The following is a 20029-nucleotide window of genomic DNA, read 5'->3' on the forward strand; positions in this document are numbered from 1 at the left end:
AAATACAGGTAGGTACTTAGCCATCATTCAGTACCATCAGGGAGGTGTCTGATTGGCTCCAAATTTATTCTGCAGCAGGACAATGACCCCAAACATGCAGCCAATGTCATTAACAGAGACGTAACTAGGGTCTTCGGTGCCCAGGGCAAGATGAAGAACGGCGCCCCCCAAAAAAACAAAAACAAAAAAACCCAACAAAAAAACATAAAGAACGATATGTGTGCGCGCCTAAGGTGATCGCGTGCCAAAAAGTGGGCGTGGTCACTGAAAATGGGCCGTGCAAACATGACACGCCACCCGTCCAGCTGTCTCTCGTCACTATGGGAACATTCCTTTCCATTTTATACACCTATATGATTGTTTCTCACAATGTGAAACCTCTGAAGAAATGAATCCTCTTTGGGAAGAAGGTTGTCTTCAGTTGGTATTCACTATTCATGTAAGTCAGATCGCCTGGAAGACACCTGTTTGTGTAGGAATATTAACAAAGTCATCATCATACAATAGCAGTTCAACCAGACACGTGCCCCCCTTGTCACTTCCTGCCCCCTATGTCTCTCAGCTACACCATCATCTCCTTCCTGCATCTCTCAGCACACCATTACCTCCCCACTGCGTCATTTCTCAGCACACCATCACCTCCCCGTGTTGTCTCTCAGCACACCATCACCTTCCTTTCTGTCATCACTCAGCACACCAACACCTCCCCGTGTCATCTCTTAGCACACCACCACCTCCCCGTGTCATCTCTCAGCACACCATCACCTCCCCGTGTCATCTATCAGCACACCATCACCTCACTGTGTCATCTCTCAGCACAGCATCACCTCCCTGTCTGTCGTTTCTTAGCACACCATCACCTCCCCCTGTGACGTCTCTCAGCACACCATCACCTTCCCCTGCTTTGTCTCTCAGCACACCATCACCTCCCCCTGTGAAGTCTCTCAGCACACCATCACCTCCCCCTGCTTCGTCTCTCATCACACCATCATCATCATCCCGTGACGTCTCTCAGCACACCATCAGCACGCATCGTCTCCTCCATCATTCTATGGGGGGTACCTAGTTACCCACTGTCAATGACCGCTGGGGTAATTTTATCGCCAGGGGCTATCCAATTAGCCCCAATGCCTCAGGCATCCAAAGCATAATCCGCGATAGGTGTCCTGCCGTAGCTGCGATAACACATGGGATTGGGGACTTATCCCTATTCCCATGTATTATCACACGATCACGGGTCCAATTTCGGCTGATAAAAATGGCCTGTAATTGGATACCGTGATAATGACCATTGGTCATTAATCGTGATAACTGGCCGTTTTTATCAGCCGAAACGGCATTGGGGCTAATTGGATACCCCCTATGTCTATCTGTGTCCTTTCTCCACCTTCATTCTTTGCTTCACTGTGTCCTCCCATCCCTTATTCTATGCCTCCGGATGTATCTCCCCTCCCCTTCTTTCTTTTGCCTCTCGGTGACCCTCCCCCCTTATTCTATGCCTCTCTCTGTGTCTAATGTTTCCCCCCTTCCCCCTCCTCACCTCCCAGCTTGAGCAGGGAGCCGGCGGTGACGGTGAGGTCTGGCGGCAGACAGAAGCTCAGGGAGGGTGACGCTGGCATCGCGGTCACGCTCCCGGCAGCAGCCCTAGCAAGGAGGGAGGCTAGGAGCTGCTACTGCAGTAATGCCGCCGAGCACCACCGGGACTTGCTCGGCGACTGCGGATTGGGGGTGCAGAAGCGGCTGCGGGCGGTCAGGTGGCTGCGGGTGTGTGGGTGGGTGCGATGCCCTGGACAGTGGCACCCCCCCCTCAGCTGTGCCCGCCACGGCGCCCAGGGCACACACCCTGCTCGTCCTACCCTAGTTACGTCTCTGGTCATTAAGAACTATCTTAAGTGTAACTAAGAATAAGGAGTCCTGAAAGTAATGTTATGACCCCCACAGAACCCTGATCTCAACATCATCGAGTCTTTCTGAGACTACATGTGTAGAGACTGAGGGATTTGAGCAAGCCTACATCCGCAGAAATATGTGGTTAGTTCTCCCAAGATGTTTAGAATAACCTTCATGCCAAGTTCATTCAAAAACTGTGTACAAGGGTACCTAGGAGAATGCTGTTTTGAAGACAAAGAGTGATCACACCAAATATTAATTTGATGTAGATTCTCTTCTGTTCATTCACTTTGCATTTTGTTAATTGATAAAAATAAACTATTAACACTTCTATTTTTGAAAGCATTCTTACTTTGCAGCTGTTTTTCACACCTGCCTAAAACTTTTGCTCAGTGCTATATATATATATATATATATATATATATATATATATATGTAAAGACACTCACTTCTCCAGCGATGCAGAAAAAGTAAACAATGTAGATGAAAGAAAAAATGGATTTATTCCTTAACCAAACGGCATGTTGAAGTACAGCAAATATAGCAAACACAGCCCGACAGCTATTTCAACCGACTGGTCTTCCTCAGGGGCTAACCGCACTGTTGTCAGAGTATGAATATAAACCTCAAATGGCGCCAAAATCAACACAGAAGCGTCAGGACGTGGGCGGAGACAGAGCAGGGCATGCCTAATGCATCTCCTCCTCCCGCTCCGTGACGCTGGTAACCAAGGTACACAAACCCTGTGCCGTGCTTAGCAACGGCTCCGGAGCGGGGCATAACAAGCGGCGGGTGTTCTCAGCAGCCTGGCTAGTCACCTGGCGCGCTGATATTGAGGGGAATGACAAGGATGCTGTATGCCAAAACAGCGGTGCAAAGAATAGTGCATGAATGAAATGAAGTGTGTTAAAGAAAAGGATATGATAAAGTTAAAGATAAGGTAAAGATCAGCATGACCAGGTATTCTGAAGGTATTCTGCTAGATAGTGGAATATACAAAGGAAATGAATAAAGATCTAATAGCAAGTGACACGGAAGGACCCACTAAAGAACGATGCCCACTTGTTGCAACAGCCAATATGCATAAGAGGTTGTGTGTGCAAGAATTCCAGACTGCCCTGTTGAAGGGAAGCCCCACAGGATGCACAATGCCCGGTCCATTGTGGTATTAAGTGAGTGATGTACAGCACCCAGTATTCCCAGACCGTCACCAGAGCTGGTACTGACTGGGCCCAACACTGCTTAGTTTCCAAGATCGGCCGGAATTGGATGTTTGCCAGTGTGGTGTGGCTGTAAATATCACTAAACCAAAAAAAAATTTCCGCTGGGGATCCTCATACAGGCTGTACTTCAACATGCCGTTCGGTTAAGGAATAAATCCTGTTTTTCTCTCATCTACACATGAGTGCGGACTCTTTTCCTGTATGTGTGTGTGTGTGTGTGTGTGTGTGTGTGTGTGTGTGTATATATATATATATATATATATATATATATATATATACACACACACATACACACACAGACACACACAAACCCTTCCTGGTCATTTAATTTAACTGTGTCCTTTAATTCTGAAATTATCTTTTTATTTTTTACTGATTTGGTGCATATTCTGATGCATCATTGCCCCCAACTCTAAATGGTTTCAGTCCCATTACTAGCAAATACAGTTTAATGACATTTGCGTCCCTCTTACGATTTATAGATGCCCCCCAGTGATTTAATATCAATAAAACAGAAATAAAAAGAAAATTATCCTATATTTATATTTAAAACGTAGAACATTAGATATAAGACTTTCATGATGACATTGTCTCTTTAATAGAATCTAGTCCACCAATGAATGTATAGCATACAACATCCAAAGGAAAATTAACCAGCATTGTTGTACTATACCATCTATAGATGTATGTTTTTATATAATACTTTGTTAAGAATCCTTTACAATAAATGATTGCCTGAAGTCTGGAACCCATAGACATCACCAAATGCTGAGTTTCCTGTGTGAGGCCTTTACTGCAGAAGTCTTCAGTTGTTGTTTGTTCTTGGGTCTTTCTTCCTTTAATATTTTCTCCAGCAAGTGAAATGCATGCTCAATCAGGTTGAGAGCAGGTGAATGGCGAATATTCCACTTTTTAACTCCTGGTTGCTTTCACAGTATTTTTGGGCTCATTGTCCATCTGAACTGAGAAACATTATCCAATCAACTTTGCAGAATTCAACTGAATTGTGCAGCTCCTTCTCCAAATCAAATTTGGAGAAGGAGCTGCACACTTCCAGGACTCCCTGCTGATAACACCCGTGGCAGTGGTGCCAGGCCTATCAGCCTTGGACCAACTTGCTCATTTCAAACTAGCCCACCGCACGGGAACCTAACGGTGAGAGATTCATATTTCCACGTACGCACCAGTCACTTTATTGCCTGCTTTTGCACAGAGACCCAAACCATCACTGCACTATAACCAGGTCTGTGGTGACCAGTCGTGGTACTCACCAGGAAACAACCTTTTGGGGTAGTATCCCCCCAGCAGGATTCTATATATCAGTTGATCCGGCTTACCACTGGATGCACGAGTCACTTTCTTATATTGTTCTTGTCACATGTACATGTGTTGTCTGTTTTTTAGCTCAATAAATATTGTTTCTTTTTATCCATTGAGTCATATGTATCAGCAAAACTGGCCATCTAGAAATATTTGGCATGCGATATATGGTATTGTTTTTGAGTTGCATTTGTAATCATCTTTAAAAGACCAAGCGCCAGGGGTACCCTCTACAAACCTCTAGTACTTCAATTACTTTTGGTCCCTTAAAAAAGAAAGGGCTACATATTAAACAGCTGTAATTCAAAAACCTTCCTTCAGTTTGGATGTGCATACCCCCAAATTAAAGTGGATAGTCTGCACTTTAAAGCCATATTCATTATATAACTGTGGGGGAGGTTTATCAAAGTGCAGAGAGTGATCAAGTGGACGGAGATAAAGTACCAAACAATCAGCTGAATATTTAGTACAAGTATTTTGTGCTATACATCCAGTATCTACTGTGCATTGTTATATCTATATTCATACATATCCACATGTAGTTTTACTAGTCCAGTGCAGTTTTATTGTTTATCTGTAATAACTTCTGCATTGTACCTGTGACTGAGTGTGCCTGTAGCTGCTGTGTAGATTTCATTCTCGTGTATCACACTACTTGCTATCACTATATTCTGTACCCGGAGGGGCTAGGTGTGTCAGGGTCTCATATATATATATATATATATATATATACATACACACATATATATATATATATATATAGTGCCACACAGTATATACGGTTTGGTATTTTTTACTGTGTATTTCAGTCACCTCATACTGCTTAAATCCTCTGTTTGTGCCTGTATTTGCTGTCACGTAACGGGGTTATTTGCAGGTATTGTGTTTGGCTATATTGTACTGTTACGCTCTAAGGCTACATTCCCTATAATGTCTGCCACACAGGGCGGGAAATCCATGGAAGCTTCTGCATCGTGCAGTGCTGGCACCACGGATTTACCTGAGGGGGAAGATTTAGCTGCCGGTTCAGGTACTGGGTGCCATATTCCTCCCAGTCAACCTGCAGCACCTGCGGCCAATCAGGACCCACCTTGAACAGCGTTCCCATATATGCTGAATACGTTTGTGACACGTCTTGCACCCCCTGTGGGACCTCCTGTGCCATTACAGCCACATATTGTCCCTGTAGTCAATCTGCCTTGGGCAGACACTCTGTCTACCCAGTTACAACAATTAAATCAATCTTTAGTTAGACAAAAGTCTACCCCACGCCCCTCTGGGGCCAAGGGGTCAGCTAAGCGGGCCATTTCTTCCTCACAGTCCACTAATATTTCGGATAATTCATCCGATGAGGATGGGGAATATACTGATCCGTCAGGCACTGATACAGTAGCTTCTGATGAGGAATCTATAACCCAGGTTGATGTTCCTGACCTAGTGGAGGCTATTAAGCTGATTCTCCAAATAGATGAAGAGATCGAGCCCACGACTGCATCTAAGAAACCGGATAAGTTCAAACGTCAGTAGGTCACTAAAGTAGTCTTACCACATTCTGACCATTTAATTGACATACGTCAGGAATCCTGGTCGTCTCCAGGAAAGAAATTTTCCTTGTCCAAAAAGATGCTAGCTCGCTATCCTATCCCTGTGGAGTTGAGTAACAAGTGGGAAACTCCACCACCGGTGGACTCTCATGTCGCATGGTGTCATCAACTCTGCCTGTCACCACTGTCACCTCACTGAAGGAACCAACGGATAAGCGTGTGGAGGGTTGCCTGAAGTCTATTTACTCTCTTACAAGTGCTGTACATAGACCCACTATGGCGGCCTCACGGCTGCGAAAGGAATTGAAGCATGGGTTCAGGCAATTGAGGATAAGCTGCCTCGGGATTTTTCTGACACTGCCAGACAATATCTGTCTTATATTACCACAGCCTCCCACTATATTCAGGAGGCGGACTCTGATGCGTCTATCCTGGCTCGCTGAATTTTATGGTTGAGGTCCTGGAAGGTGGACCTGGGCTCCAAAAAGACTTTGGAGATGCTCACTTTTAAGGGAGACATCCTTTTTGGGGAGGATCTGAACAAGATTGTGACTGACTTGGCGAATACCAAGATTGCATTTCTCCCTGGTACTAATCCTTTTGCTCCGAAGGCTAAGAGTACCACTTTTCATTCCTTTCGCCCTCCAGGGAAAGCAAAAGGTCAGGCGTACCCGAGACAGGCTCATACTTCCAAACCTCTAGGCCCAAACTTAAACAATCCTGGGCCACACGTCAGCCTGCTTCCAAACAAGACAAGCCTGCTGCATGATGGGGCGGGCCTCCCGCTGTGGGACCCCAGGGTTGGAGGCAGACTTCTGCAGTTCGCCCAGGCCTGGTTAAAGACCACTTCTGATGCCTGGGTGCGGGAAGTTGTCTCTCACAGGTACGCAATCTCTTTCAAGAGACATCCCCCTCGACAGTTCTGCTCAACGGTTATCCCTTCAGATCCGGTAAAAGTGCAAGCTCTACACTTGGTTGTACAATCCCTCCTGGACACAGGAGTGGTAGTGCCGGTACCTCTGTCTCACAGAGGCAGGGGATACTATTCGACCCTGTTTCTAGTTCTGAAACCGAATGGGTCCTTCCGGCCTATACTCAACCTCAAATCATTGAACAAATTTGTGAGAGTGTCCCAATTCCGTATGGAATCTCTGCGATCTATTGTACTGGCCATGGAACCCGAGGACTATATGGTATCCCTGGACATACAGGATGCTTACCTGCACATACCTATTGGCATATCACATCAACAATATTTGCGGTTTGCTATTGGCAACCTACATTATCAATTCCAGGTCCTGCCATTTGGACTGGCCACGGCCCCTCAGATCTTCACCAAGGTCATGGCCATGATGACCGCCCTTCTTCGTCGTCAGGTTATCAGGATCATGCCGTATCTGGACGACTTGCTGATCCTGGCGAACTCCCAAGCTGTTCTCCTCAGTCATCTAGAAATGAGGGTCCAATTCCTACAAGCTCACTGGTGGCTCATCAACTGGAAAAAGTCCTTGCTGGTCACTGCTCGGAGCATGGTGCACTTGGGGGCACTGCTGAACACACCACAGACAGAGATTGTTTCTGTCTCCAGAATAAGTCCTGAAACTTCAGGACAGGATCAGATACAAGAGTGTCGATACACTCAGCGATGCAAGTACTAGGCCTCATGGTGTCGGCTTTCGACATGGTGGAGTACGCTCAATTTCATTCCCGCCCTCTGCAGAGGTTAATCCTTTCCAAGTGGGACAGCCTGCCTCATCGGATCAGGTCTCAAATGATCTCCTTGACTCCGGAGGTTCGTCTATCACTGAGCTTGTTGCTACAGGACCAACAGTTGAGCAGGGGCCGTCCTTTCTGGATCTCCAACTGGGTCCTCCTGACAACGGACACCAGTCTGCGGAGTTGGGGTGGGGTGTTGGAGCAACACCCTCTCCAGGATCGGTGGACCAGGGAGGAATCTCTCCTCCCGATAAACATTCTGGAATTGCGGGCAGTGTTCAATGCATTGACACTGGCCCTGCCTCTGATACAGAACAGGCCTGTTCAAGTACAATCAGACAACACCACCACAGTGGCATAGATAAATCATCAAGGTGGCACTTGAAGCCGCATGTCAATGCTGGAAGTTTCAATAATCCTCCGTTGGGCGCAACGCCATCTCTGGCAGTGTTCATTCTTGGAGTCCTCAACTGGGAAGTGGATTTCCTCAGTCGGCAGGACGTTCACGCCGAAGAGTGGAGTCTTCATCCGGAAGTCTTTCAACTCCTAGTGGACAAGTGGGGCCTACCAGATGTAGACCTGATGTCATCTTGACACAATCACAAGGTTCCGGTCTTCAGATCAAGGACAAGGGATCCTCAAGCAGCATTCGTGGATGCACTGGCAATTCCATGGAATTTTCGGCTGCCATATGTGTTCCCTCCGGTGTCCCTCCTGCCCAGGGTACTACGGAAGTTCAAGCAAGAAAGAGGAATACTAATTCTAGTCACTCCAGTGTGGCCCAGATGGCATTGGTTCTTAGACCTGCAGGGTCTCTCGATAGAGCGTCCTCTTCTACTTCCTCAACGCCCAGACCTCCTCGCTCAGGGACCTTGTGCCTATCCGGACCTGGCCAGACTGGCTTTGATGGTGTGGCTCTTGAAGCTTCACTCCTGAGGGCCAAAGGATTCTCTGAGGCAGTTATTCAAACTATGTTGAAAGCCCACAAACCGGCTTCTGCACGGATTTATTACAGGGTCTGGAACACTTACTTCACATGGTGTGCTGCTAAGAATTATGATGCCTATTCGTTTAGAACTTCCAGGCTTTTGGCTTTTCTGCAACAAGGCTTAAATTTAGGCCTTCGTCTGGCCTCTATCAAGGTTCATATATCTGCCTTGTCGGTGTGGTTTCAGAGGAAAATTGCATCTATTCCTGATGTTCATACTTTCACTCAGGGTGTTTTATGGATTCAGCCTCCCTATGTTCCTCCTGTGGCTCCATGGGTTCTGTCTGTTGTTTTAATTGCCCTACAAGAGTCTCCATTTGAACATCTTGAGTCTGTGGACCATAAATGCCTTACACTTAAGGTCGTGTTTCTGCTGGCTATTGCCTCTGCTAGGAGGGCGTTGGACTTAGGCGCTTTGTCCTATCGTCCACCCTTTTTGATTTTTCACCGTGACCGGGCAGTTCTTCGAACTCGGCCTGGTTATCTGCCTAAAGTGGTAACCTTTTTCCATCTTAACCAAGAGATTGTGGTTCCGGCTTTTATCTCTTCTGGTTTTTCTTCCATAGAACGGTCTTTGGATGTGGCACGGGCTCTCTGTATCTACGTGGAGAGGACTGCCTCTATCCAGAGGACAGATACCCTTTATGTACTTTTTGGTTTTCACAAATGTGGTTGGCCTGCGAATAAGCAAACCTTGGTCAGATGGATTAGAATGGTGATTGCACAAGCCTATGCGCAGGCTGGACTCCCAGCTCCTGCTGCTATCAAAGCCCATTCTACTTGGTCTGTTGGACCTTCTTGGGCGGCCCGCCGTGGCGCGTCCCCGGAACAGTTATGCAAGGTCATCTACGTGGTCCTCCGTGAACACGTTCATTAGGTTCTATGCCTTTGATACTTCCTGTGGACGCCGGGTTCTTGTGCCCGCTACGGTGCATCCCCTCCCATGAGGAACTGCTTTAGGACATCCCCGATGTATTCCCTGTGGAATCCCAGTGTACCCCGCTGCAGAAAAGGAGATTTATGGTAGACTTACCATAGTTAAATCTCTTTCTGCGAGGTATACTGGATTCCACAGGGATCCCACCCTGAGGCACTTAGCTTCTTTGGGTTTGTATGGCATTAGTCACTGGTCCCTTCTCCTGTCGAGAGAATGTGATTCTCTGTGACTAACATCTGCTGTCTCTTTTACCTGCTACTGCACTGGACTGGTTAACGAAACTGAGCTCCAGTACCTGGAGGCGGGATTATAGAGGAGGCAGTGCAGTGTATCCTGGGAACAGTCAAAGCTTTAGCCTGTTGGTGCATCAGATCAAGATCCAGCTCTACACCCTGATGTATTCCCTGTGGAATCCAGTGTACGTCGCAGAAAGAGATTTAACTATGGTAAGTCTACCATAAATCTCCTTTTTGCATAAATACAAATCCTTATTGTTAGGAAAGTGACTCTCCATTTTCTGAGTGAAAGAGAATCAACTTAAGTTGTTTGACTACTTTCTTCACATTCTTGTGACTAGTGAGTTGTGTTTTTCTGCAGAGAAGTATAAAGGCAGGATGGTGGTTAATAGCAGTCAATTGCATTCTGTTATCATTGAGGTTATTTGTGAAAGACTTTCAGTAACTAGTAGCATATTAGGGGCTTCTGTCTCCAAAAACAAAAGCCTTTAGAACTGCTATTCTATTCTTTGTTACTCTAGATGCAAAACTTAGTTTGTCTTGAATGCTGTGCAGCTTAACAATTATTAAAGATGAGTAAGAAATTGTGTTGGGATCATGGGGGTAATTCTGAGTTGATCGCAGCAGGAATTTTGGCCCTCATTCCGAGTTGTTCGCTCGCAAGCTGCTTTTAGCAGCATTGCACACGCTAAGCCGCCGCCTACTTGGAGTGAATCTTAGCTTAGCAAAATTGCAAACGAAAGATTCTCAAAATTGCGAATAGAAATTTCTTAGCAGTTTCTGAGTAGCTCGACACTTACTCTGCCACTGCGATCAGTTCAGTCAGTTTCGTTCCTGGTTTGACGTCACAAACACACCCAGCGTTTGCCCAGACACTCCCCCATTTCTCCAGCCACTCCCACGTTTTTCCCAGAAACGGCAGCGTTTTTTCACACACACCCATTAAACGGTCAGTTTCCGCCCAGAAACACCCACTTCCTGTCAATCACAATCCGATCACCAGAACGAAGAAAAAACCTTGTAATGCCGTGAGTAAAATACAAAACTTCTTAGCAAATTTACTTGATGCAGCCGCAGTGCGAACATTGGTGGTCATTCCGAGTTGTTCGCTCGGTAAAGTTTTTCGCATCGCAACGATTTTCCGCTTAGTGCGCATGCGCAATGTCCGCACTGCGATTGCGCCAAGTAAATTTGCTATGCAGTTAGGTATTTTACTCACGTTTTTTTCTTCGTTCTGGTAATCGTAATGTGATTGACAGGAAGTGGGTGTTTCTGGGCGGAAACAGGCCGTTTTATGGGCGTGTGGGAAAAAACGCTACCGTTTCTGGGAAAAACGCGGGAGTGGCTGGAGAAACGGAGGAGTGTCTGGGCAAACGCTGGGTGTGTTTGTGACGTCAAACCAGGAACGAAAAGCACTGAACTGATCGCACTGGCAGAGTAAGTTTCGAGTTACTCAGAAACTGCACAGAGATGTCATCGCAATATTGCGAATTTTTCGTTCGCAATTTTAAGAAGCTAAGATTCACTCCCAGTAGGCGGCTGCTTAGCGTGTGCAATGCTGCTAAAAGCAGCTTGCGAGCGAACAACTCGGAATGAGGGCCATTGTTCATGCGCAGTTAGCGGAAAATCGCACCGATGCGAAGAAAAATAATGAGCGAACAACTCGGAATGAGGGCCTTTGTTAGCAGTTGGGCAAAACCATGGGGGTAATTCCAAGTTGATCGCAGCAGGATTTTTTTTTAGCAATTGGGCAAAACCATATGCACTGCAGGGGAGGCAGATATAACATGTGCAGAGAGAGTTAGATTTGGGTGGGTTATTTTGTTTCTGTGCAGGGTAAATACTGTCTGCTTTATTTTTACACTGCAATTTAGATTGCAGATTGAACACACCACACCCAAATCTAACTCTCTCTGCACATGTTATATCTGCCCCCCCTGCAGTGCACATGGTTTTGCCCAACTGCTAACAAAATTCCTACTGCGATCAACTTGGAATTACCCCCCATGTCCATTGGTCATGTCAGGTTGGTTAAATATATTGTATTTTCTCTAAATAGAGAGTAATATATTTGTATTGTTCTTCATCTCATATTATGTAGATGAAAAGTCTAATATCATCATCATCATCATCATTATCATCATCAATATTTATTTACTGTATAATGTATTGAAAATGACGTAGCAACAGGAAGTAAACAAACAGAATAAACAAATAAAATAAGAGACATGTAAGAACATCTACTGTATGTGTCAGGACAGCACTTATGTAAATTCTTAGAACAGGACTAATCATACAATCAGGGGCCCGGGTCAGCTGCTGAGGGAGAAAAATGTGTTTGTTTTTTTTGTTCCTGGTGGGAGCGTAGTCGTGGCTCCTGGATTTGGCCACACACCCCTCCAGCTCTCAATAGCCCTTCATACAGTAGGAGGGTGGCGGTGCGGTGTAGTGCCTGCTGCCGTGCAGGTGTAGTTTCGCTACTTACCAGGCGCCGCACTCTCTCTCCTTCAGGTACCGGAACCTTCAACGGACCTGGAAATCTTCAGTCGGATCCGGACACGGTGATCCCCTCTCGAAGTTGACGGAAGACCGAACAAAGGAGAAAATAAACTAACTTAAGGGGGGGTATCAACCCTTCTTCCACCGGAAAAGGGGATACCCCAGGGGTGGCGGCGACCTTCACCGGTTGGGTGTAAGGTCATCACTGGCACAAAGCCTCAGCCACCCAAATTTCGCACACTCGCACTCTCGCGCGTAGTGTGATGAAGGGGTTCTCACGTCCGTGAGCAAACCCCTATTCCGGCGCTCGGGGACAGACAAAGGGACAAACGTACACAGATGCTACTCACCGCCGTCAGTCTTGCACCGCGATCTTCCTCTCCACTTACAGGTCCCTGTAAGGAGGCAAACAAACAAACAGCCGTGCAGGGCCTAACTCTATGCTAGTGTACACCCCTATACCAACTATAACAACAGAGCCCTCAAACTAACTCTGTGGGTGTGGCGCAACAGAACTAGACACAAACTTAACAAACTCTTTGCCCCGCACGGTAACAACATACATCACAATACACGGTGCGAGTAACAACCAAGGTGCTGTCCCGTTAATGACCTGACTCAGAACACCAGGGAGTGGGCGCCGTACAGCTCACCCACCTCCCGTACACTGTCTTTCCAGGGGCTCAGGCCGAGCGGGCCTGCCTACCTAAACACCTCGGGGTGGACTAGACCTAGTGCCCAGTGCCACCTGTATTCACCTTCGGGGGAACCTCTTATTGACTGGGCCTAGTGCCCCCTATTTGCGCACAGGCCAGAGGCCTGACATCACTCACGGGCCTAGCGCCCGCCTAACTTGTCGCCCGATGGGTGACCTGAGCCTAATGCCCAGGGTCACCTTATAACCCTAAACCGCCAAAATGCACTAGGGCCTAATGCCCTCTAATGCCACACAGGCCTATTGCCTGAACTGCCCCTCAGGCCTAATGCCCGCCTACTGTGCTATTAAGGTGGCTTGGGCCTAACGCCCAAACCACCAAATCAAATGGTGACTAAAACTCCTATCTGTGCCACAGGCCTAGTGCCTGAACTGTGCCCTCGGGCCTAATGCCCGTCCCTGATGGTCTAGGGAGGAAAGGGGAGGGGGGGTGGAAGTAGCCTCACTGAGGCCTCACCTGCTCTGGGGATCTCCGGCGCCCTCTTCAGCCGCTGACCCGTCCTGGCCAGCGGCGCCGCCTCCGCTCTTCAGCGTCCAGCCGCCGCTGGACATCTTCCTTCTGCAGCTCGACGTCTTCTGGCCTCTTCAGCGGCCACCGGATCTCTTCCTCCAACGGCCGCCGTCTTCTCCTCCCGGCCCGCTCTTCGCCGCTCTTCCACGCGGCCTCCTTCTTCGGCTCCCGCCCGGCATCTTCTGCGCTCTTCCGCGCGCTCCGGGTCTTCAGCTCCCGTCCGGCGTCTAACATCAGATGCCGGGGGCGGGGCCTATGACACGGCGAGCGCCGATTGGCTCGCCGCGCCCCTCTCCGATTGCCCGCTGCTCCGGGAGCCGCAATTGGCTCCCGGAGGGCACCAATATTCAAATGCCTCCGGTCCGGTGCAGGGAAAAGTCTAATCCCTGCACCGGACACCTGCCGCTCCTGCACACTGACAGGCGCTGGGGACAGACAAGCTGCCCCAGCGCTGTCCACAGCCAGGAACTGCAGGGGATGCAGATCCCCTGCACCCTGCCGGTCTGATGTGCCCTGGGACACGGGGCACATCTCTACAATACAATTCACAACATTTGCAAATCATACAAATCATGTAATTATAGTACACTTAGAGATAGCATAAAGGATTGAACAGTAGATGAAAGGATGGACGGTGTGCAACTGGGTAGACACAGGGGACAGATATGAGACATAAGTTTCAGAGGGTCCTGCTCATGAGAGCTTAAAAAGTAGAGGCAGCCAGCAGAGGAAGACACAGTCATATATTTTTATATTGTATTTCAATGACCATATCATGCTAATATGCTGTTTATGCCTGTAGATAGTATAATATAATTGTGCATAGTAGTCATGTTTTGTATTTGTAGCTACCTATGCATGTAAAAAGTGTAATGTGTGTCAGTATAATCTCTAGTAGTTAGGTATTGTTTGATTGCTGCACTATACTATGTAATAGTAAAGTATAACATAAGTTGTATTATGATTATATCCAGTGGCAGGCCATGTTGTGGACAGGTAGTGTTCTATACTGGTGGAGAGTAGTAGAACTTTATTATGATCATACCTAGTGGTCAGATCATGTTGCGGATTAGTGTTCTGTGTTTGAATAGAGTGTGACAGAATTGTACTATGGTCATGTGTACTGGTCAGGTAATATTGGATAGGTGTCAAGTCCTATATCTGTATAGATTATAATAAACTTGTATTATGATCATGCCTAGTGGTCAGATCAGGTCGGGGTGTACTTTTCTCTGCATAAAATAGAATATTGAGTTAGCAGAGTGGTCTTATAGGTGAATATGTGTCTAACCTTCTAAACAGGACAAGTTGATCATTTTGCCATATCAACCTATCAGCTGTTAGCTATCTTCTATCTTCTACATTCTGTAAAAATTATAGTCTTATCTAGTGGTCAGTTTATATTATGTAGATATATGGCTCTAAAACCTGTCTTGTTGAGACTCATCTGGAGAACAACATGTTGCCTTATTTTATCGCCCAGTGGCACAACTACATGGTATGAAGGGGGCGAGGGTACTATAGGGCCCGGAGCTGAAGAGAGCCCAGATCTGCCAGATCACTTACTCCCTCAATGCCTCTGCTCTATTCTCAAAATAGCAGAGTGGCTTGAGTGGCAGTGATAGACCCCTACCAATACCTTTCTATGGGGCCCAGTGACGCACAATTCCACACCTGATTCCATCCTTTGGAACCTCCCAATGTTTTTCAAAGTATCACTTTTAAAAATAATTTATTATATGTAGCTACCGATGTGTTTTCATACATCATACCAGGTCCCCTGAGACTGCTAGCATTGGGCATCTTTTTTGACAAAAATTCGTCTTATTCTCAACATGATACAACTGGGTCGCATCAGGAGACTGTGCTGATTCATTTGATATGCAACACTTGTATATCTGTATGCGATTGAGTCTCTAAATCTGTATAATGTACAATGTAGAAGCCGCAGCTTTTTTCCAATACAAGTTCCGATGTGCTCTGTATACAGACTCAGTCGCACACAATATACAAGTGTCATATATATTAGTCAGCACAATCATATATATTAGTCAGCACAGTCATCACAGTCATATATATTAGTCAGCACAGTCTCCTGGTGAATCCTAGTCTCATCGTGTTGTCAAAAAGAGACACCTGGTGCAGAGTTGTACGGAACCTGGCGGCTCACTAATGTTGCATGGCGTATTGAGGCTAGATCTATGAGTACACATCTGTAACTATTATAAGATTATAAAATTGTTTTTATCGATCGCTGCATTACTTTTTTTAAGCACTTTGAGCCAATGCTTTGATATAATAATAGTTATATGGCAATATAAATGGCAGCAACACTTGTGTCTTGTTACCACAGATTACACCAACATACGTATTAATATTAATTATCCACACTTATGAGTGTAACACTGTATGTGCATCAGTCATTACTGACTGGGAACTTTTGACCTGATAATCTTGTGCTATAGAAGGTTTTGTAACTCATTTCTGGTCTACTGCCCAATCAGCATTCTCATTTCCAGGCTAGTACTGAAGCACTATTGTTTTGCTAGAACTGTGGTCAAGCAGACCATTCCAAGTGATTTAGAGTGAAAATTGATGTGTTATTTTAAGACACATTCCTTAGCAAAAAAAACTGTCCAAAGCAGGCATCCAGACATCCATGCTGGCCAACTGCAGTATCATATGCACCAAACCAATTAAAAACAAATACAAATGTTTTATTTTCCACTATGCTGTCAATGAGACACGGAACTATTTCATAACATATAGACATGTTTTATATTCTCAGCACTTGTTCTGGTTTGGTGTGCCAGCACAAAATATTGGAAAATACGTTTTAATGGACAAATGATAATCATAATATGACAGGGAGTATTGCTATATTAGCATACATACAGATTCAGTAGCCATTTACCATAGAAAGTACATCAACTATTATTGGAGTAATCAGTGTTTAATACATGGCTAAACAGGGGGTCTTACACACCATTTAGTCCTTTGACAGCTTGCCGGTCATTCACATATCAATGCTATAAGTGCCAGCCTCTAGCATGAAATCACCATGTACTGTTGCTGTCCTAGGTACTGCACAGAGTAGCTCATAGCTCCCTCCTACACTTGGTATGGAATAATACTGAGGACAAATGTTCCAATTGTGGAAAAGAAAGATTATGTCAAATCCATGATGTACTGTATATTAAAATGTTTCCACACTGAAACGTTTCTTGCAAAGCAACTTATTGTGACCACAGTGCCTTTTATATTGTACAATCAATATGAAACTGGTGAAAAAATGTGGATTTGCCAGTTGTTACACAGATATACAGTAGTGTATATATGTATACACACACACACACACACACACACACACACACACACACACATTAGGACACAAAGAACTATCTATTGGGCTAATTTATCAACTTATCATCCCCTTAAATCAGGCGGATGATCTAAGTATCCCTACTATTTAGCCTCTGACAGATAATGCTTGTAGGCTACAAGTAAAGAGCTGGCCGGATGCTTTAAGCCACACTGCGGCAGCGCAACTGGCAAAAGGATGCCATTCCAGTCACCATGCTAGCCAGATGCCTGTGCCGTGGGGCAGTGATGGTGCTTCCACTAAGGCCCTGCACCTTGACAGCGGCACCGCTTGCACACCCCTCCCTATGACCCTGACTGATAGCCATGCATGTGCGGTAAACTAGGTCTGAACCCAACAATAATGTGGTAGCAAAAGCTATTTTACTGTTTACTCTTCACCAGTACAGCTCTTATTGGACTCACTGTCTCGGCAAGAGAAGATTGATAAATAGCCTTGAAAGTCTATTCCAAACTTTTATAGGACCCAGACTGCCACTTTAGAAAAGAGCCCTAAAATCTTGTTTTACAGTGATAATGACAGACAGTAATGTAATATATAAAGTTTACTTTAAAGGTCACATACCAAGTTTTCTTAGGAATAAAAAAAATAATTCACAAAACATCATGACATATAAAATAAGCTATATTAAAATAAAAGAGTGATGGATCTATTGCCGCTGCCCTATAAAACTCAGTTAGAATCATGCATATATACATCAAAGACCCTCATTCCGAGTTGTTCACTCGCTAGCTGCTTTTAGCAGCATTGCAAACGCTAGGCCGCCGCCCTCTGGGAGTGTATCTTAGCTTAGCAGAATAGCAAACGAAAGATTAGCAGAACTGCTAATAAATAATTCCTTGCAGTTTCTGAGTAGCTCCAGACCTACTCACAGATTGCGATCACCTCAGTCCGTTAAGTTCCTGGTTTGACGTCACAAACATGCCCTGCGTTCGGCCAGCCACTCCCCCGTTTCTCCATCCACTCCTGCGTTTTTACCTGGCACGCCTGCGTTTTTTAGCACACTCCCGGAAAACGCTCAGTTACCTCCCAGAAACGCCCATTTCCTGTCAATCACTCACCGATCAGCAGTGCGACTGAAAAGCGCCACACGAACAACAGCAAAACTGCATTTAGCAACAAATCGCAGCATAGCGAAAATCGGCAACGAGCGAACAACTCGGAATAAATGAAACAAGGATAATGCTGCGCTTGTTGTAAGCAGCTCTTATGAATGCGGTATTAGGAAGAAAAATAAGAAAGAGCGCTAAAATATGTAAATCAAGGTGAATAAATGTTAAAACTTGTAGCACCCGTAAAAAATAATTTGGTTAATATCAATGTTTACACTCTTTCGAGTGATTATTTGGGTAGCAGGTGTTTCACGGTTCTTTTTAACGTGGTATGATGTCTCTTACCCTTATCTTTCCCTAATCCGGAGTCCTGACTGAGCGGTTACTAGGTAGTAGCCGCTTCCGTTGTTAAGGCCGATGGCAAGGCTCCGGCGTGATCTAGCTCCGCTGCGTCCAGCGGGCTGTGAGACGCACGCTGACAGTCCCTTTCTCACAGATTCAGAGTGAGGACTGTGCAGAGGACACAAGCTCCAGTATTGCAGCTAATAAAAAATAAAGGCTGTTCACACCAAGTCCGAACGATTCTGTACGTTAGCTACAAGAGATCTGGAAATATTCTACACTGGTTCATACTAATTATAGGATTTTAATACTGAGATATTCTTTCATCGCTGAGCATTCTTCTTTTGACACGTCATCACCCACATCCGGAGAAAGGGACTGTCAGCGTGCGTCTCACAGCCCGCTGGACGCAGCGGAGCTAGAGCACGCCGGAGCCTTGCCATCGGCCTTAACAACGGAAGCGGCTGCTACCTAGTAACCGCTCAGTCAGCACTCCGGATTAGGGAAAGATAAGGGTAAGAGACATCATACCACGTTAAAAAGAACCGTGAAACACCTGCTACCCAAATAATCACTCAAAAGAGTGTAAACATTGATATTAACCAAATTCTTTTTTACAGGTGCCACAAGTTTTAACATTTATTCACCTTGATTTACATATTTTAGCGCTCTTTCTTATTTTTCTTCCGAACAACTCGGAATGACCACCAAAATCTGTAAAACAAAAATGTAAATGTCCAAATAAGTACCATACTCCGATACATTAATGAAATAGTCCTCTAGTAAGTGTTCAGATCCTAATGTGATGACAACCATGGTTACTGCAATCTCAAATATGTCTGCTAAGATAAAAATGTGATCATACCAGGTTGTAGGAGGCAAAGCAGTAATGAGCCGACTGGGGGCCTGAATCAACAGCATTTGCAAATGTGTGAACGCACACAATGAGCAATTATCGGCACACTGCGCACGCACAACAAACACAAACAAGTCTATGTGCACGCACAAACTGTTGCCAGCGTGGTTAAACACAATGAAGTGTGATGGGTAAAACAATTGCTATGTCACTACTACAGAACAACAAATAAGGGGAGTGTTTTGGCCGTGACTATCGGCAACATATGCAATTTCTCTGTTAAAGGGCGTGACAGGGGCATGTAGTGGGTGTTGCATTTACAAAATTGTGAACCCAAGCTTTAAAAGTATCACTCATCAGCGACAGATTTCTGAGTAGATAAAGGGTCATGTAGATCATAAGTCTGCAAACTTGGTCCTCATTACCCCACACAGTCCATGTTTTGCAGGTAACCCAGCAGGTGCACAGGTGTATTAATTACTCACAGACACATTTTGAAAGGTCCGCAGGTGGAGTTAATTATTTCACTTGTGATTCTGTGAGGAGACCTGCAAAACATGCACTGTGTGGGGTAATGAGGACTGAGTTTGCAGATGTATGCCGTAGATCATTTTACTAATGAGGAAAGCAGGACCAGAAGGACCGATGTCGCCACTACTAACAAAGGGGGTAATTCCAAGTTGATCGCAGCAGGACATTTTTTTAGCAGTTGGGCAAAACCATGTGCACTGCAGGGGAGGCAGATATAACATGTGCAGAGAGAGTTAGATTTGGGTGGGTTATTTTGTTTTTGTGCAGGGTAAATACTGGCTGCTTTA

General features: G+C 45.6%; 1 protein-coding gene and 1 pseudogene across 1 annotated transcript in view; one reads left to right on the forward strand and one right to left on the reverse strand.

The window, feature by feature from the left end:
- LRP2 (LDL receptor related protein 2) overlaps nucleotides 1–20029 on the forward strand; it is a 449269-nt gene that overhangs the window by 20149 nt on the left and 409091 nt on the right. The window lies entirely within an intron of this gene.
- On the reverse strand, nucleotides 3069–3188 carry LOC134946308 (5S ribosomal RNA; annotated as a pseudogene).

The sequence above is a fragment of the Pseudophryne corroboree genome, chromosome 7 (assembly GCF_028390025.1).
Source record: "Pseudophryne corroboree isolate aPseCor3 chromosome 7, aPseCor3.hap2, whole genome shotgun sequence".
Taxonomy (NCBI): Eukaryota; Metazoa; Chordata; class Amphibia; order Anura; family Myobatrachidae; genus Pseudophryne; species Pseudophryne corroboree.